Below are 12,429 nucleotides of genomic sequence, written 5' to 3'. Positions count from 1 at the left end.
TCTTCCAGTGTCCTCTTGCTTGTGATAGGTTCTATTTTGGGGTTCCCAAATTCAACTCTGCAACCTCCCATCTCCAAATCCCCAGCTACGATATTTTGAATCCAAAAGAGATGTTCCTCACATAAATTTTCCTTACTGAAGTACGCTTTAAACCTTCTAAAAATTATTTTCCTTCCATGGTTTAAAACCAGAGCATGGCTTTTAAAAGAAACAATTTGGCAAGCACGCCAGTTGGAAGCCTCAAAGCATATGATAACTAAGCTGGTGACCATGTTATGCCTAAAGCAACGAAAGAGTGAATGTCAGAGTTCAACATTCTTCTTGCACCCTCTCTAGGCAGAAAGGCCGTGCAAAATATATCAATAGCTTGCTTCACCAGCCCCACCCGACAAAAGAAAGCCCAGTGTTTCATTCCATGCTAGTCCAGGAATTTAAAAAGAGGCACAACCTCAGTGGTTACTCGGAAAGCGGCTGCTTCACAAAGCTGCTATGGTTAAACCTGTCAGAACTCATGAGTAAACAGAATGTGAGTCCAGACGCTTTACTGCAGGGGAAAATAAATTGTTTTTTTTCTCCAAGATAAAAAGAAAGACGTTTGCTTGGGGCAATATGGAATATAGTTTGCAACTGTTCCACATTAGCCGCAACATTCTTCTTTTCTACCACCTTTTTTTTTTTTAATTCAGCGAAGAGTTTCAGCTCCACAGTGCACATTGGGAGTCTCCAAACTGGAAATAATTAAAATACAGATTTCATTTATAATGGACGTTATGTGAGTTGAAATAAAGATTGCCAAGGTTTCCTGAGTAGATGATTTAATGATGCATTTCCTGAATTTTCCACATTTTAACTGCCTTTGTGTTTGATTTGGAGAAGAAGGAGGGATATTAAAAGCCCTGGAGGCTAAACCTTAAAGATCTAGCTCAGGGAGAGATTTTTCAAGCTACATGGGAAGAGCGAAGGGGAAGTTTTATTCCCAAAATGAAAAATGTATCTCTTACGTTGGAGAGTTGTTCCTGTAACTAAAAATCATTGAAAGCTAGGATACTTTTATCTGACAGTGATGGCTGACTTCAGTATTTGTTCAGAATATCCGAATTTGCATAGTACCAGGGAAATTTTAGATGACCAAATTTAGACTTAATTCTAAAATGTGATTAATTAATTAATTCTACACACATAGAATTAACTCCATGCTCTTGTTGTATTTAGGGCTGGCTCAGCTGCAGTGCAGGAGCAATCATTCTAAAGACAGCCAAAATAATGAAGCTTAGTATTTTAAAGTGACAACAAACCTAGGTCAAAGTGATGCTCTAACTTTGAGTCTGAATTAATGAACACTACAATGGTCTGGAAGTCTGCTTGCTTTGGTTTATTGCAGTGGTTTATTGCAGTGTTTGGAAAGCCAAATATTTAAGTATCCCTTTAGATTAGTTTTCACCAATGTGTGGCTCCTTGCGTCGTAGAGTAGTTTACCTGTTTCATAATTACAAAACGGTGTAGTCTACCTGCATGGATTGGAATTACTGGAGTTGTAATCCAATGACTTGGACAAAATTTCCCTGAGACCATCCTTGCTTAATATGTTCACCTGGAAAGAGACAGAACCAATTAAAACACTAAGCTTGCTGGCAAGGAATTTGTGGCTGTGATGATTTCCAAAATTTTGCATGTTTGGGGGGAAGGGGAGTATTTATAGGATAAAATTCTCATCCCATGCCACCCCAAGCCACACACTATGTACTGTACAGTATATACAACCCTCTAATGAAAACCAGAGAAATAAATGTCTGAGTAAAAAGTAAACAAGGGGCATGCATTTGTAGCTGCAGGTGGAGAGGGACACTTCTGGGAAAGGTAATTGGGGGGTGGAGGGAGTATTCAGCTCCTTCATAGGTTAACAGTCTAGAAACTCTCCAAGATCCTTGAAGAGTTCTAAAAGACAAGTAAAGCCCCCTCATTTTGTGCACGTTCGTTTATTAAAAAGTATCTAATGTGAGATACTACACTTGATCTTAGCCAAAAGGCCGAGAAGCGATAAGAGATATTTATCTTCCACATTCTCAGTCACTGATACAGAGACTTCGGTATAAGATTGGAAAACAGGCAGAGTTGTCTTTGGCTGTGCTTGTGGTTGTGATTTACTGCTTTCCTCTTTTCCTTGTAGCCTTTTGAATCACTTCTCATAATTCTTTTGGCAAGGGCCACCCAGCACTCAAGAAGATTTTAGGAGAAGAAAGTATCAGAAAGTCAATTTTTGTTCTTTCTAGATAAGCCAACCTTTCTAATATTACTTTAGACCCAATCCAAAGAAACACAGGAGAAAGGAGCAAATACACCACTACACTTAAACTCTTTTAGATTGGACAGAACAGGGAGAACATTCACAATTCAGTAGACTGAATTCAACTGCAGGGACATTTTCTCTTATCCTCCAAATCCTCCAAATCCTCGTAAGGTTTTTCATACAGCGTATGAAACAAATATAAATTACTGTATTAAAAGCTGACCTGTTAGGCATCTTTGCATTAATTGATAAATCAGCTAGTAAAAGTCAAACTTCAGTTTGTTAATATCCCCACTAAAATTAGATTTTTTAAAAACCTTTATGCAGATATAGATGCTCACCTCTCAACTCCTGATAAATGCACTAGGTGGCAGCATTGCAGAGGATCTGTGTTTACTCTAACAAAAGAGAAATAAACTTATGATTTTCCATAGATTACAAACTGCGGTTCAGTTTGTGGTCTTTGGATTTTTTTAAAAATGGTTTTGGTGTCGAAGCTGCAATCCACATTTTAAATTAACTGACTTGCAGGTATCAGATTCAATCATTATTGAGAGCCCAAGACAACATTTTCACATCTGCATTCAAGGCTCATAAAGCGGTGTATGTAGACAGTAAAAATTAAATTCAAGACACAAACACAATGAAAGCCACAATGAAAACATGTTATTAAATATACCACCTCCGCTACCCTGTTATTGTTTGATCACACTACCAACTTGGGCTGTAAAACTCTGGAGAACCACCAGATGATAGGGGAAAAGTTAACTTTCCCTACATCTCTGCTACTATCTTGAGAAGAGCCACAAAAATTATCCTGCAGCAGTTATGTAGAAAGGGTTATGAAAACAAAAAACATGTTTAAAGCCCGGGAAATAGACAAAGCGTGAGAAAGAAGTTCAAACAGACTCTACCCTAATTCACAGGGGAGAGAGGGAAAGGAAAACACCGTCCGACTTTCTAGGTTCTGTTATAATAGCCTAGCTCCACAAAACGTAACTTCACTGAAGCTTGTGGAGTCTGCTTCTTCACCAGGCCTACCTCAAAGGGCTGGACTAGTCACTACCACCCCACAGCCTGACACTCCAGAATTTGTATTTGGATTTTTGCTTTTATTTATTTATGACAAACACATCTTTTGTATTATCCCTTCATAGTCTATACTTGTAAGGAACTTATTCATAAGCCACAAGTAACATCAGGTCTTCCATGTCATTGAGTAATTGGACCATACTTTCCATATATATGTTAGGTATCAAAATAATAGCGTATGGGCATCTGAAAATATTAAAACCTGTATCAAATTACTATATATAATTATTCCCCACTCACCTAACCACCCCATAATTATTTTAGAACCTATAATGGAATATGTGGATGACTTTGGGGGATGAGGAGAAGAGATGCTGCCTAGGAAACGATCAGACAAGAGAGGCAGGGGCCCCCCAGCGGCTTAAGGGCCACAAAAAGAACCTTAGGAAGGATCTGCCCTAATTGTTCAGATGGCTAAAAGTGATGGCAGGAAGTTTATACTTTCAGATTTGCAAGGTTCTGTTAATGTAGTCTTACAATAAGTTCGTCTAGTTGTGTTTCCTGTCTGGTTTACCTGGGAGGATTGACAGGACATTGCAAAAACATATGTTTGAACGAAGCCCTATTCTCATTGCATCAACAACAATATAATGATCTTTCCTTTTCTGTAGAAATGCAATAGGCCCATTAAATCCAAAATATTATTTTTTATTGAATAAGCTATAGTTTTGTTCAAATTTATTTTATTTTGACAGAGATTTTCTCACTGTTTAAACAAAATGAACATCTCTGGTTTTTCATTCCATTCAATGTTATTTATTATTTATCTATTTGGCCAGATTCTGATTATATCAAAAGTAACCAAATGAGAATGGTGAAGCTCCTGAAAAGCTTTTTATAAACAGTAAACAGAGTTGGAAGGGACCTTATAGGTCATCTAGTCCAACCCCCCCACCCAAGCAGGAAACCCTACACCATTTCTGACAGATGGCAGTCCAGTCTCTTCTTGAAAGCCTCCAGTGATGAAGCTCCCACAGCTTCTGAAGGCAAGGTGTTCAAATGGTTGATTGTTCTCACTATCAGAAAATTTATCCTTATTTCTATGTTGAATCTCTCCTTGATCAGTTTCCATCCATTACTCCTCATCTGGCCTTCGGGTGCTTTGTTCCAATGATCAGCTTACTTGTCCTAATGAAACAACCTAGGTATTTGCTCTGGAATTTGTAAATGAGGTTTCCTAATTATTCTAAAAGCAAGTGGCCAGATCAGAATGCATTTTTCTAAAGCAGCCACAACTTTTCAGCCTTATACAGAAGCCTTAACAAAGCTGTGCATCCTTTAATGAATAGTAGTTGGGCCCTGAAGCACTTCTAAATCACTTTCAAAGTATGCCCCACCTTAGAATATATTGCATTTTGTACAGAAAACTATACCACTCTGAATTTTTGGGGGAAAATTAAAATATACACGGACAAACTAAAATTAATGGCTGGCATGCAAAAATTAAAACATGCAAAGTTAACCCCTCTTTAACTCTTAGAAAAGCTATATGAATGATCAAATAAAAGAATTATGGATATAAAAGTTAGATTGCACTTGGCAAAGCCTGAACCAGTTGCCAATGCCAGGATTTGGGGAGGCCTTTTTAGTTCATTGAAGGTGGGATTTCAAAATCCTTCATAAAACTCTGGTTTCAATATATCATTTCTACTGCACTGCAAAAGGCTTGAGCATCACTGAAGTGATGCAGAGCTGTACCATTCATTCCCCATAAATTGTTCTTTGTGCTGCATGTGCTTGTGACATGTATGGGAGGAAAGAGGAAACCAGCATGGCCCTTGAGAGGGATCAGCCTGATTGCAGTCTTTTGAATGAATGGTGAAATTGTGGTGAAAAATAGGTATATATTTATGGACTCAATGGAATAATTTATCCTGCTTAGTTGTCTTATTAACAACTGTCCTCATATTTTTAAATGTGCGTATTTGTGCATATGTTTGTCTTTTTTGTCATGGTTTTCCATGTCATTGGTATATCTCCTCACATTTTATTATGTCAATAGATGTGGGTGGCTTGTAGTATACCAGGCAGTTCCAATCCCCTCCAGAACATTAGGGGAAAAGTGATGATTGGCTTTGTCATGGGGAACAGTCATGTTCCCCTGCATCTAAAATTAAATTGTCATTTTATGGCACTGACACTGTTCTCAGAAAGGCTAAAACAAGGCAGCTGGCAGCTCCAGGTTTGGTTGACCAACAATCATCATTGCTAAAGAGGAAGGAGAGGGCAGTGTCTATGGAGGAGTGGGGAATCCATAGCTTGTCATTGAGCATCACCCATAAAACCTCATTGGCATTACCCCACCTATCTTAGAATGGACCGCTGAAAACTGTGAGCAAAATTGTTGGGTTTTAGCAGTGCTTTTAACTGTGCCTGTGCATGCTCATGTGTTTGGGGAGGATTAAAAAGTGTGAATGGAAATGGGAGACCTAAGGGACCAAACAACTGTCATATCCACCCTTCACTCTCCCCAGACTTCATGAGGAAAGGCCAGAAATCAGTTCATAAAACAGGGGCTTGTGGTGGAAATGGATTCATATACCACAGGACCCCCACATTTAAAGTCATGAAGTTAAAGCAAAAAACTAGCTTGAAATGTTAAGTCCAGATCTTCAGGTTATATTTGTATTCTCTGGATAGCTCCCTATAGCTCACTGGAAAATGAGGCCTTGTCCACCATTTTCCCTTCTCCTTCCTGGTTTTTCCCACCACCTGTCCAGCAGTGCCCCTTGCCAACCAGGTTCTTCTATAGGCCAACTATATTATGTGTTGTATATTACTACTACTGCAATTTTCAGTCCCAAGAAGTCCACATGTTAACCCAAGTGCAAACTTCACATGAGCAAGTGGCTTACATATCAGATAGAATGTCAGATAGAAGAAATGAGCAAATTAATTTTATTTTACTTTTTCTAATGTACTAAAGAACAGGAAAAATGTCAGAGACAGTGTGCATTACTACTTTTTAAAATATTTTTATTCTGCCTTTATTGTTTTTTATAAATAAGGCAAGGAACATGCATAATACTTCTTCCTCCTATTTTCTCCAGAACAACACTCCTGTGAGGTGGGTTGGGCTTGGCTAACTTTAATGCTTTAGGCAGGACTAGAACTCACAGTCTCCTGATTTCCAGGTCAGTACCTTAACCACTATATCAAATTCGCTCTAATATAAGTATGGATATAATTGTTGTTGTTAGTTGTGAAGTTGTGTCGACCCATTGCGACCCCATGGACAACGTTCCTCCAGGCCTTCCTGTCCTCAACCTTCTTCTGGAGTCCATTGAAGCTCACGCCGACTGCTTTAGTGACTCCATCCAGCCTCCTCATTCGCTGTCGTCCCTAATATTGTCGTTACCAATACTGATGTAAAAGTGAGGTTTTTGGGGGTGAGATGCCCATTCCCTTATACTAGGCAGAATTCGTATATTGGTCCATGCAGGTAGAGCAAGAAAAAAATATCCTGGAAAAGCAAAGACATCTTCTAAATCAGCTGTAAATCTTTAGAAAGATGTCAGATGAAAATTTCCTCAAAGTAGAATTTCTCCAGAAGAACCATATAAAGCTCAAGAATAATAGTACTGGTTCAATTACTGTACTATTTCAATTAATTGATTGATTGATATAAAAGAAACTGCCTTTTATTTATTTTTTATTTATTTTTATTATTTATAGAATGCCTTTGTTTTATACTCTTTACTTTTCAAAAACTGCCTGTAAAAATGCTATTTAAATGACAAGTGTGGCCTTGAATCAGAAAAAAATTGTGCTGCTGTAACACTGGAGTTCTCACTCCTCAAGAGGGAACACTAAACAATGACATATCCAGAATAAATAAAGATACCGCCAGTAGATTTAACTCTTGGGAGAGTTGCATCAGGATGGAAAACGAACGTCATTTTCTCTCTCTCTCTTTTTCCTCTATTTTACTTGGGGGAACAGAGGAATGGATTAAGTTGAAAAAAGAGCCCGTGGCGAGTACACACATACACACACAATTCTAAGAGAAAGAATAGGATGGTGACAACATTTGAACTGAGACTCTCTCAGAAAGTATATGAGTATTTGGAAAAGCAAGGTTTGGGGAGTGGGAAAAACTACCCTGCAGCACTGTTCTCTTCTCTGTTACCCATCTGTCTATTCCTCTCTAGAGACAGCACAGCCTGAGAGAACATATTTTATTATTTTATTTTATTAAAGGGTTTTCACTGTGTGGCCGTGTCTCTGTAGTTAAAAAAAAATAAAGAAGGAAGAACAATGACTCAAGCCTCTCTCACCCTGCAGCAGAAACTGTCTCGATCATGTTGGATAGGACTTGATCCTGTGATGGATAACTCACATTTTTTAAAAAGTTCTTCCTATCCTCATTATTACCTTAGGGCTTGAGAAGAAGCGTGAGCAAGGAGTTGCTACAGTCAAAAGATTAAAAAGAAACATGTGCAACAAGAGGTTTCTACTGAATTGTGGTTCTCTCAGTGTAAGGATTTTTTGGTCTGGTCTGGGAGACACTCTGATTACTGCCCCTAAAAGGGCCATCCAAGTATATTCTCCATATGTATTTTGAGATTTTTGTAATGATAGAATATCAAGAGTTGGAAGTAACGTTGAAGGGCTTCTAGTCCAATCCCCTGGTAAAGCAGGAGACCTTATACCATTTCAGATATGTGGCTGTCTTCATCTTCTTCTTCATCAGTTTGTTTCATCTCTGTTGACATGGTCATGTGCTTGGTGCATCTTGCAGCATCTAGGCTACCTAGAGGGGCCCTTGCTTTTTTGTCATTAGTTAGATTCGACTTTACTTTTTTGTTTGAAGAAACAGCAAAAAGACAGACAGACAGACAGACAGACAGACAGACAGACAGACAGAAAGAAAGAAAGAAAGAAAGAAAGAAAGAAAGAAAGAAAGAAAGAAAATGTCCCTGTTTTTTTTTTTTTTGGTTAAAGAATGTTAATTGCCAGATGTGGAGTTTCCTGACACAAATTAATTTATTTGATTAATTTAATTTGGCATATGCTTCTCATTAAAATAAATTCAAAGAAATTCAAGTACTTTCCAAGCTAAAAGTTCAACCCCAGACTGAATAGTTCTTTCACAGTCCTTTCAAAAAATATAAAAGGGCAATTAACATTAATTTGATTTTTTGTTTGTTTGCTTAGTATTAATTCTAATTCCACTTATTTATTAGTTAAATGAGCCCTCTGTATTTTTCATTTCTATTGTCTGAAGGTTAAATTAATGGTAGAAAAAATGTATTTAACATAGTAATAAAGATGTGATATTAAAGAAGAATAGAAAGAATAAATTAGAAAGATAATCAATGTACTTAAAATTAGGATAGTGAAGTACGATCATCATAATGGATTTTTTAACAAATATAGAAATATAGAAAAAGGCTCTTTGAAGAAGGAAGGTTATTGTGCAGAAAATAGGAGGAGGAAGGAATATTAGATATGCTCGTTGCCATGATTTATCAAAATAATAAAAGTGGGATAAAAGATAAAAAACTGAATTGAGGATGGAACAGCATTGCTTTCTAATTTACTGCTTTCCAAATGGAGTTTTTCCTCTTCCCATAGTCTCACTATGAATTTAATCCTGAACCGATTTAATGACACATCAGAATCAGAGATGGTATTCAGCAGGTTCTGCCCAGTTCTGTAGAAGCGGTAGCGGAAATTTTGAGTAGTTCAGAGAACCAGCAAAAACCACCTCTGACTGGAAATTTTACAGTATCCTTCTTCTGCCATGCCCACCAAGCCATGCCCACAGAACCGGTAGTAAAATTTTTTGAATCCCACCACTGATCAGAATGAGGAACCTGTGAAAAGATCATTCTATTGTTTGAAGTGATGGTAAGGGTGAAATATTTTCAGGTCCAATATAGAGACCTTTACCATCGGGTTACCATATACAAAGAGACTGAGTATCTCTTTGTGGCCATCTAGTGATCATCTGGATTGTTTTCACCCTATTATACTAAGTCATCCCGAACTGTTGAACTGTTGACAACATGTTTTCATATCTTAATACAGTAGTTTTCATTATGATTCTCCTTTGTTGCAATTTTTCTCCAGGTGACAAAAATCTCTGTCCTCTGGAAAAACAGATTTAAGTGTTTCAGTTTCATAAAGTTCTATAGCCTGTACTTCAAATCTATTTTAATATTTCAAAGGGAACTTGAGTAACTCTCTTTCCCACAGATATAATTTCTGATGAGAGATTTCTGTAATAATAAAGAGTTTGTGCAAGAATGTTAATCAGGTGGATTCACTAGAAATACTTTTATATCTTCTTCATCATATATGTAGGAAAGTAAATATTTGGGATTTAATTCCCTACAGGTGAAACTCTCATGGTTTCTATTTCATAGACCAAAATTTATTAACTGTATCCCATATTTTATGTGCCCAAGCATCATACCAAAATCACAGTTTAATGTAAAACAAAATTTATTTTATTTAACAAAGTGAATACACATATAAATTACAGGAAGCAACAAAAATAACATAAAACAAAAAGCAAAATAAATTGTGTCTATATTTTTGTGTGTAAATAAACTCATTAGCAATAATACTATAAAAATTAGCTCCACTACTAAATATCTATTAATAGGATGAACTAAAATCTGTAACCCTCAAATCGATAAGACTTATGGGATTAGGTGGTATTTCTACCTCCTCACATTTTATAGTTCCTGCAACATAGTCTAATTGTATAGTTGTGGTCCTTAGAGTTATTAATTATTTAACAGTATTCATTCTCCTTTATTTATGACATATATGACAATTTTACCAATTTTGATCAACTCATGCATTTTTTAAAATAAAAACCGCCAATTAAGATAATCCAATGAAAAGAAAAAAATAATAACTAAGGCACTATATGACAATTCCATAATAATTTTTACATTCAAAAAGCTAAAATGTATATTGGGATTCCCTACTTTCCTGGTCCTTATGTTGGAGGGTGGAAGAAAAGGCCAGGTTTTAGCAGCCTGCCAGAAGGCCAAGAGGGTTTATATGTAAATAAGAGCAATTTATATAAATGACAATATAAAAGTGAGAGTAATAAGTGGAAATGCTAGCCTTTCATTAACTCTTTAGCCTTCATTCTCCTTTCAGGGTATGCCAGACGTAGGGCATTATACTTATAAAAAAAAGTCTCAAGAATTACTTCAGACTTTATACAAGCGCACCACCTCTCTGCTGTTCATTAAAGCTCCCTTTGTTTTTTTCAAGATGCCATGCAGGCCTGCAAAAAGATGCCACTGCTTAAAAACTACATTGGCTTAATGAAGCCATGATTATATCTTAATTAATCCTTTAACCCAGATTGCATGAAAGGCTGAAAAAGTTAGTCTGCTTTAATAAGCAGCTGAAAAATTCAGAACTGTGTGAACTCTGAAGCACATTTAGTTTTCAAAACATACAAATCCTGATTTACTGTCTTAAAATATTCTACATCAGAACAGATTTTCTAAAGATCCATATAAAAAAAAAGTTGACTATAGTTGCTGATAAATTGTTTTCTCTTTATATCTTTTTTAGGAATCATGTTTGAAAATTTTTGGAATGTTAAGTTTCTGGGCTAGAGAAGTCAAACTAAAATCTAATCCAATATAGAACATAATAATGAAAACAGGCTTCTGTACTCCCATTTAAATAGAAGTCGTATTCAATATGTAATTCAATTCTTTAATATTTCTATTTCAATTTTTCTTTTGAATATGATTGGTTTCCTTAATAATGGAATATAAAAATAATAATAACCATAATTATAAAAGATAAACCATAAATATAAAGAGAATCGGGCCACACACACTTTTTCCACTATTCTTTGACTCCTTTCTTTGTAAATTCGTAGCTGCTGGATATTTTCCTATTATGTTTCTTTTCACCCTGATTAAATTTTCTGTAATATTAACATTCTGTTCATCTTTCTGAAGCCATTTGTGCTTCTTGTATGTTACTAAATAAAAAATTTTAAAACAGTAAATTATAAAAGTCACTGAAAACCATACCATAAGCAGCCAAATACTCCACATGCCTGATATAATAATATAATATTATTGCCTGATATAATAATGTTAAAGTTTCTAATAATCTCAGAGATATAATATCTCATATTTTTTCATAAACTTTCTCCAGTCACAGACCACTGAATAAGCATTTTTTAAAAAAAGGAGGGACTGCCAATAAGTGAACAATATTTCCTTACCTTTTCATTTGTAAGAGTATGGACAGACATGTTTTTCAGTGAATCAAATAATAATAGCTCCATTTGCACATGCCTTCCCATTCTCTTCATTTTTAAAGGGTTTAAAATATATTGTACCATAAAGAACAAAAACAGAAGACTGAGCACTGATATTTTGAGGCAGGGCTGAGGCAAGTAGGCCTTGGACTTGTTATTTGGCTAGCAGTGAAAGTAAAGTGGCCAGGGCTGAAATGGCAAGTTAGGAACTGGCCAGAATGCAGAGAGATTGTGGAAAACCACCTTGAGACCTCCATCTGGAGAATCACTATTATTCACTCCTCAGAAAGAATTGGCAGACATTGTTTCATGACTACATTGTGTACAAAACGGGCTCTTCATTTTCTGTCCTGAAAAGAAGTGGGCTTCTCTTTTGTTGTCTTTATTACTCATGTCTTCTGGATGCATATATTAACATCCAGAAATATTAGCATTGTAATATTGCCTACATATTAAACATTTATGGGGTGGGTGACTCTGTTTTGATAAATGTAATCTGGTTTTGATGAATTAATTTATTTTGAAGATACATGGTTTCCATTTCAGAAATTTGAAATAGATCTGCTGAGCATCTTCTGTGGTGGTAAATGCCCATAATCCCCAGTAACTTAACAGGGCAAATCTAGTCATTTCTCCATTTTCTTTGTCAGCAAATATATTCAAGTGAAAACATGGCAACATTATGTTAATACAAACCAGAACTAGCAGTTACCAAATAACAAACATTTGATAGCAAATATCATAAACAGAGCAATTCAAAGGATGTCCCAGCTTACATTTATTTTGTTCCATTAGC

The 12,429-nt window shown here is 36.1% G+C and overlaps 1 pseudogene; it reads right to left on the bottom strand.

The window, feature by feature from the left end:
* Window positions 1-1,898: 1,898 nt before the first annotated feature.
* Window positions 1,899-2,039, bottom strand: LOC113436604 (U2 spliceosomal RNA; annotated as a pseudogene).
* Between the last annotated feature and the right edge of the window lie 10,390 nt (window positions 2,040-12,429).

Source organism: Pseudonaja textilis, chromosome 3, assembly GCF_049901715.1.
Source record: "Pseudonaja textilis isolate UNSWEBS1 chromosome 3, rPseTex1.2, whole genome shotgun sequence".
NCBI classification, from domain to species: domain Eukaryota; kingdom Metazoa; phylum Chordata; class Lepidosauria; order Squamata; family Elapidae; genus Pseudonaja; species Pseudonaja textilis.
This window is presented reverse-complemented; position numbering and strand designations above follow the sequence as displayed.